Source organism: Elgaria multicarinata, chromosome 17 (assembly GCF_023053635.1).
Source record: "Elgaria multicarinata webbii isolate HBS135686 ecotype San Diego chromosome 17, rElgMul1.1.pri, whole genome shotgun sequence".
Taxonomy (NCBI): domain Eukaryota; kingdom Metazoa; phylum Chordata; class Lepidosauria; order Squamata; family Anguidae; genus Elgaria; species Elgaria multicarinata.
In genome coordinates, this window is record NC_086187.1 from 18,345,784 (window position 1) to 18,352,050 (window position 6,267).

Consider the following 6,267-nt stretch of genomic DNA (forward strand, 5'->3'; position numbering starts at 1 on the left):
CCCAAACAAAACATCTGTTTACAAAATGTCAGCCCCAGATACTAAATTATTTTGCAGCCAGGCAACCATATACCTCCTTCTTATCTGTCTCGTGTGGCGCAGAGCGGTAAAGCAGCAGTTTCTGCAGCTGAAACTCTCCCCATGGCCTGAGTTCGATCCCAGCGGAAGCTGGTTTCAGGCAGCCGGCTCGGGTCAACTCAGCCTTCCATCCTCCCGAGGTCGGTAAAATGAGTACCCAGCTAGCTGGGGGAAAGGTAATTACGGCCGGGGAAGGCAACGGCAAACCACCCCGCTATAAGGCCTGCCAAGAAAACGTCAGCGAAAGCTGCCGTCCCTCCAAGAGTCAGCAATGATTCAGTGCTTGCACGAGAGGTTCCTTTCCTTTCCTATCAATCTAGGATTATTCCTGCTCATCTACAAATGCAAGGAACCCTGAAAGCTGGGTCTACCTCACCTGCCTTTCAATAATGATGAAGATGGACTGATCCACAGACAGAGGAAGAGGACACAGACTCGTTAAGGGTATCCCACACCCCCTCGGTTTTCCGTGGGCCCGGCCCCCCAATATGGTGTGACAAGGTTGCCAATGTAAGAAGCACTTTGTTGAAACAGAGGAAATCCTGTTATCTTCGGGATAAACAAGCGTAAATAAAGAAGCTTGTGTGCAGGGAAGTGCTAAGTCCTGGCACGGCGTGTTTTTTTAAGGGCATGATATATGCAAGAAGCGCCCATTAACTAGGCAATAAACAGATCCAGCTGTGACCGGTGCTGCCTTGCCTGCCAAAAACACTCTCTCTTTCTCCCCCCTCCACCCCCCCCCCGGCCTGCCAACATCTCTCTGCCAGTGTAGAGCATTGCAGTGTGTGTGTGTTTGTGTGTTCTCAGTGCTCCCCCACCCCACAAATAGCTGCAAGGCTAAACAGAAGCAGGCAGGGAGGGATAGGCGTCACAAGGATGTTCACCCCCAACGCAACCCATGCCCTCGAGTTCCCACCATGGAAACCAGGAACTTTTAAAAGCAACATCTCCCCTCCTCATATCTGTCTCCTCAGATCCTGGCCGATGGGTGAATAGGCAAATTCAGGCTTCCCTCCCCATAAACGCTCTGGCATGCTGCATCAACACTGTCCGTCCCTCTCCTGCCAATCCCGCATTATTTAATATTTAATCTGCCCTGGGTGATAGCTAGTCCCCAATGGAGCTCCTCTGCCCCTTTCCATCCCATAATCTCAGCCCCCCCCCCCCCCGGCATTTGCTGTCGCACTCCAGCGGCTTACTGGAGACACCTCCGTCACATCTTCCCCTGGCCCCTCAGTGGAGGCTGGGGGCTCTGACACCGGTGGGGTGACAAATCTGTTCCGGGTTTCAGTCAGAACCCTAAAGCTATCCAGGTGGGATTTATTTATTTATTACATTTCTATATCGCCCAATAGCCGGAGCTCACTTAGCTCCTTTAGAATTCTGGCTGGTTTGGACTGAAACCCGGAGCGGATTCGTCGCCCCACCGGCATCGGAACCACCGGCCCCCACTGCCAGCCAAGTATCCCACCCCCGCTCCCCATTATTGGATACTTCCCTCCCCCACACCACATTTCCCTGTCTGTCCTATATCCAGCTTAATCCTCCCCACCCCCACCCTTAGATCTAGACAGCTGTCTGCCACTCCAAGCTAATTCCCCAGAGAGAAACAGTGACAAGAATGGTGGCAGCGTTACCCCCCTCCGAAGATCAACGGCCTTGCGGTTCCATGTGGGGCTTAACACAAAAGCACAACACAACAACTGTCAATCTGCCCTGTCTGGGGGGGGCGGGGGCGAAACGTGCATCGCCCACGTGACTCATGTCAACCCTGCATCAATTTGGTAACCTCCAACTGGGTTGGGACTGCAACTCGCCATCATCTGCAGCTGCAGTTGTAGCCCAACACAGATGTAGGGCAGCAAGTTGGGGAAGTCTTCAGTACATGAAAACACGCAACTCGTCGGAAGAGGAACACCAGCGCCCCAGCACTGCTCTCCCAGATGTTATCCTGGTCCATCTTTGCACTCCTTTATCGATCTCTGTGTGCAATTTCTACATCTAGGCACTTAGATGTTGTTGGAGTTGCTCTTTTGCTACAAGAATCCAGCCTGGGAAAAAGAGTCCTGTGTAACTCAAAAGCTTACACATTGGCATCTGGAATATATTGTCCTGAAGAGCACAAAGAGCTTTTAAAAACCCTACAGCATCCCAGTAAAACAACAACTGGGTCTTCCCTCTTGATGATCTCAGGTCTCAACACATATTTAAAGAGACTTAGATCTTATGAGGACCCAATTTTGACTCCCTTAATCTTCTTGCTTATGTTGCAGAATGGGTTAAAAAAAATCAGGACTTAAACCTGCCTTCAAGTGCCTTTTGTCTTTTTCTGCAGCTAAGCTATTCATTTGCAAAGAGCAAGTGCTACCAATCTATTCCCAAAGCCAACTGCATTAAGAAGAGCTCTTGCATTGGCAACTTCACATCTTGGCTTTTTTTTTAAGGGGGCAAAAGAAAAGAAATGGAAGGATAAGCAGTGTGGTGCAGTGGTTAGAGCATTGGATTGGGACTCATGCTGCTCAGCCATGAAGCTCACTGGGTGACTTTGGGCCAGTCACTAAAAGGCAGGATATAAATGTAATAAAATAATAAGAATAATATAAATGGCATAATAAATAAATTAAACAAACCTATAAAAAATCACCTGTTCAAGGTACATGTCCCCAATCCCATGTTGACTCCTTGAGTCCTGCAGCATAGCAAGGTACAGTATCTAAAGCCTAGTGCCAGAAAAAAGAAGAGAGGCAGTGTTGTGTAGTGGTTACAGCATGGGACTTAGACCTCTGCTGGACTCCCCACCCAGCCAGTGTCCTCCCCCCACAAGTACACACCTCATGAAGGCACCAGGAAGGTGGAGGGCAGGAATGACCATGGGTAATCCAGAGCATTATTTTGCCAAGGAAGAGCAGGACAAAAACCGAACAGATTTTGCTTTTTCTAGCTGATGGTGAGCAGTTTGACTGGTTGCTACAAAGTTTGCCTTGCTCTGTGGTGCAGTCAAGTAATTTCAGATTCTAGACTTAATGGTCTTTTGTTTGGGGGGGGGCAACTTTAGCTCATTTCGCTCACTTCAAAATGCAGAAAGACATCCCTGCTACGTTTGGGGATGGGGGGTCCTCCGGCTGAGCAGGGCTCCAGGCACCCTGCCCCAAAGTCCTGCCCTTACAGCGCCAGTCACTTTGCTGATGGATACAAACAGGATTCAGAACCACACAGCCGCACACTTAAAAACAAGACAAAAAAGACAACTCCACGGCAGCAAGGAAGGAGGCTTGGAGAACAAAGGCAGCTACCTCCACTCTGAGCCAGGCAAAATAGAACAACACACCAGATCATGAAGAGATGCCCTTTGCTCTTGCTAATGCGTTCTTTCCCAACCTGGAGTTTCGGACTTCAACTCACATCATCCCCAGCTATCCCACCCTGGGAGTTGTAGTCCAAGGCATCTGGAAGGCACCAGGTTGGGGAGGGCTATGCTAGGGGATCCTTTGCGTCCACCCCTCAAATTCCACGCTCATCTTTTTCCTTAAGCCTTTTTCTCTCATTTTACTGCTCTCCGTGATCAAGATGAATTCTCCTCCCTTGCCCCCCCAAATACGACCACCACCAATCCACAGCCCATTTCTCCCTTCCCACCAGAGATCCAAGAGTCTCGTACTGGGGATCTGCATTCAACAAACCCAGAAGGATGCCAACTCTCTAGACTGCAAACTCGGGGGGATTGCCACATCTTTTCTCTGCACAGTGCCTCAAAGTGTAAATAATAATAAAACAACACTAAAATAACAACAATAATATTCTAATGAAGTAACAGTACAATGATGATGATGATGATGATGATGATGATGCACACCTACATTTTAAACTTTTTAAAAGTGCACCTTTCACTACTTTTAGTCCATCCCTGCTTGACCCAGGGAGTAATTAAGGCTTCGATTCCCCCCTCCCCACTTTCCTGAGAGTAAATCCCGTTCCAATCGATGGGCTTATTTCGGAGTAGACAACGGAGCGGCCCGCATTGTACTGCAGCTGTCAGCCTCTGTCCGCACTGACTTGGGCTGCTAGCCCCCATCCGGAACGCAGAGGGATTTACTCCAGAGGAATATTCATGGTGGATCAGGAGGCCAGCAAAGCGATGCTGCGGAAAAACAGCCTAAAAGTTTGAGCCCATCCCCCCAAAAGCAGGGGAGCAGTTCATCTCGTTTGCAGGCCTTTTAAAGACAAAACTGAAAACTGAATTTTAATTGTTTGCTTATTTTTTTAAAAGAAAACAACTGTAGAGGGGGGCAGCCCCCCACCCCTCCTAGCTACACGCCCATGGAAGAAGGCAGGAGCCAGAGACCCCCCCTCTCCGTATCCTCAGTCCCACAGCTCAGGTCTCTTTCTGTCTCTGCCCTGCGCGGGCGCCTGCCCTGGCCGTGTCTACACGAGTTCCTGTCACAGAAGGGACGCCACCTCACTTCGCGAGGCTGCTACGGGACGCCCCACGTCCACACAGGCTCTTAGCGCACCGATCACCCTTTCAGGCCTTTCAACCAGCCTTTGCCAAATCTGGCACCCTCCGGGGTGTGTGTGTGTGTGTCGACCTACAACTCCCATCACGGACGATGGGAGTTGGAGTCAAATACGTTTGGAGGGCACCAGGTTGGGAAAGGCTGGTTTACAAGACGGCGGGAAGGGGCCCAGAGACGTCCCCTTTGTGACACACGCACACGCTGGGCAGTAGAGCCAACGTTAGTCCTACGCAGAGTAAACCCATAGAAACGAGTGGGACGTTAGTTAGAGACTCCTAACTTGTCGCCTTCATTCCAATGGGTCTACTTGAACTAGGACTAACAGTGGATGGGTTACAACCCTTTGGTTGGTGAGACCGGGGGCACATCTACCCCAAGCAGGATATTCCACTATGAAAGCGGTATATAAAAAGCAGGAGCCACACGGCTGCTTTATGGCGGTATTGAAGCGCCCTGACAACTGTTGGGGCCCGTTGACACAGATACCATCTACCGCTTTCATGGTGCAATATCCTGCCTGGTGTAGATGAGCCCCGGCTGGCTCCGGAGCAACTGCCGAGCAATTGATGGGAGGCCAGCCCCCTCGGACGTGTCCGGCGTGGCGATTCCAGCCCCCCCCTCACCCCCAAGATCTACCGCATTTCCTGTAGTGCAGCCCCCCTTCTTTCTCCCTCGACTTTCCTCCCCTTCTCTGCGCTGGGCGAGGGGCGGCTGGCTGGCTGGCTGGCTGCTCGGCTGCTCTCCCCCGCTCTCCCCCCGCCCGGTGCCGCTCACCCTGGCCGGCTCCCTCCGTGGCTCGCTGGCTGCCTGCGGACTCGCCGGGTGGCTCGCGAGGGGCGCTGGCTGGCGGGCGGGCAGCAGGCGAGGCGCAGGAGGCGCGTCCGTGGTGCAGCCGCGACAGGTCACATTGGCGACTCCTCCGGCGCGGGGAGCAGCAGCCCAGCCTCCCGCCTCCGCGGTGCCGCAGCAGCAGCAGCAGCAGCAGCCCCGGCTCGACTCATGGGGCGAAGCGAGCGGCACCCGCCGAGCCGCCAAGCTCCTCCGCAGCTCTTGCGCTTGGGCCGCCGCCGCCAAGCTCCTCCGCAGCTCTTGCGCTTGGGCCGCCGCCGACACCGCCGGGCACTTTCGCCGCTGCTCGCCTGCCTGCCTGCTGCCGCGCTGCCTCCTAGCTCGCTGTGCGCCGCTGCTCGGCTCCGGCCGCCCTCCCTCCCAGGCTGCCCCTCCCCTCCCCTCCGAAGCCCCTCCCCTCTCCCCTCCCTCCCCGCGCCCCCCTCCGCCGCCACTGCGGCTCCCACGGCCCACAGCGCCCCCGCCCGGCGCGGGTGGGAAGTGGCGAGAGCCTCAAGCGCGCCGGAGTCGCTCCGCTCGGCGCCACTACACTACTGCTTTAAAGTGCTTTATCACAGTTATAAAGCGCTAAAACTGTTATAAAGCGCTTTAAAGCAATAGTGTAGACCCGGCCCCGGAAGCGCAGAATCCCCCGGGCGCTCTTACTTGCCACGTTTCCTTTCATTTCCCGCCGGAAATGCGGAGTGGTGGAGTGGTTAGAGCAGCCTGAAGATCCACGGACGTGTTGCTCCCTACAGAGGTGTTGGACTGCGGCTCCCATCATCCCCAGTCATTGCGCGGACTCTCTGGGGCTGATGGGAGTTGTCCTACAGCAAATCTGAAGCCT

At 53.6% G+C, this 6,267-nt stretch overlaps 1 protein-coding gene across 1 annotated transcript in view; it reads right to left on the minus strand.

Annotated features, from left to right (window-relative positions):
- GPRC5B (G protein-coupled receptor class C group 5 member B) overlaps window positions 1–5,729 on the minus strand; it is a 29,599-nt gene extending 23,870 nt beyond the window's left edge. Inside the window, exon 1 of the mRNA XM_063143520.1 lies at window positions 5,367–5,729. The gene's annotated coding sequence lies outside the window, so the exon portion shown is untranslated. The remainder of the gene's footprint in view (window positions 1–5,366) is intronic.
- Between the last annotated feature and the right edge of the window lie 538 nt (window positions 5,730–6,267).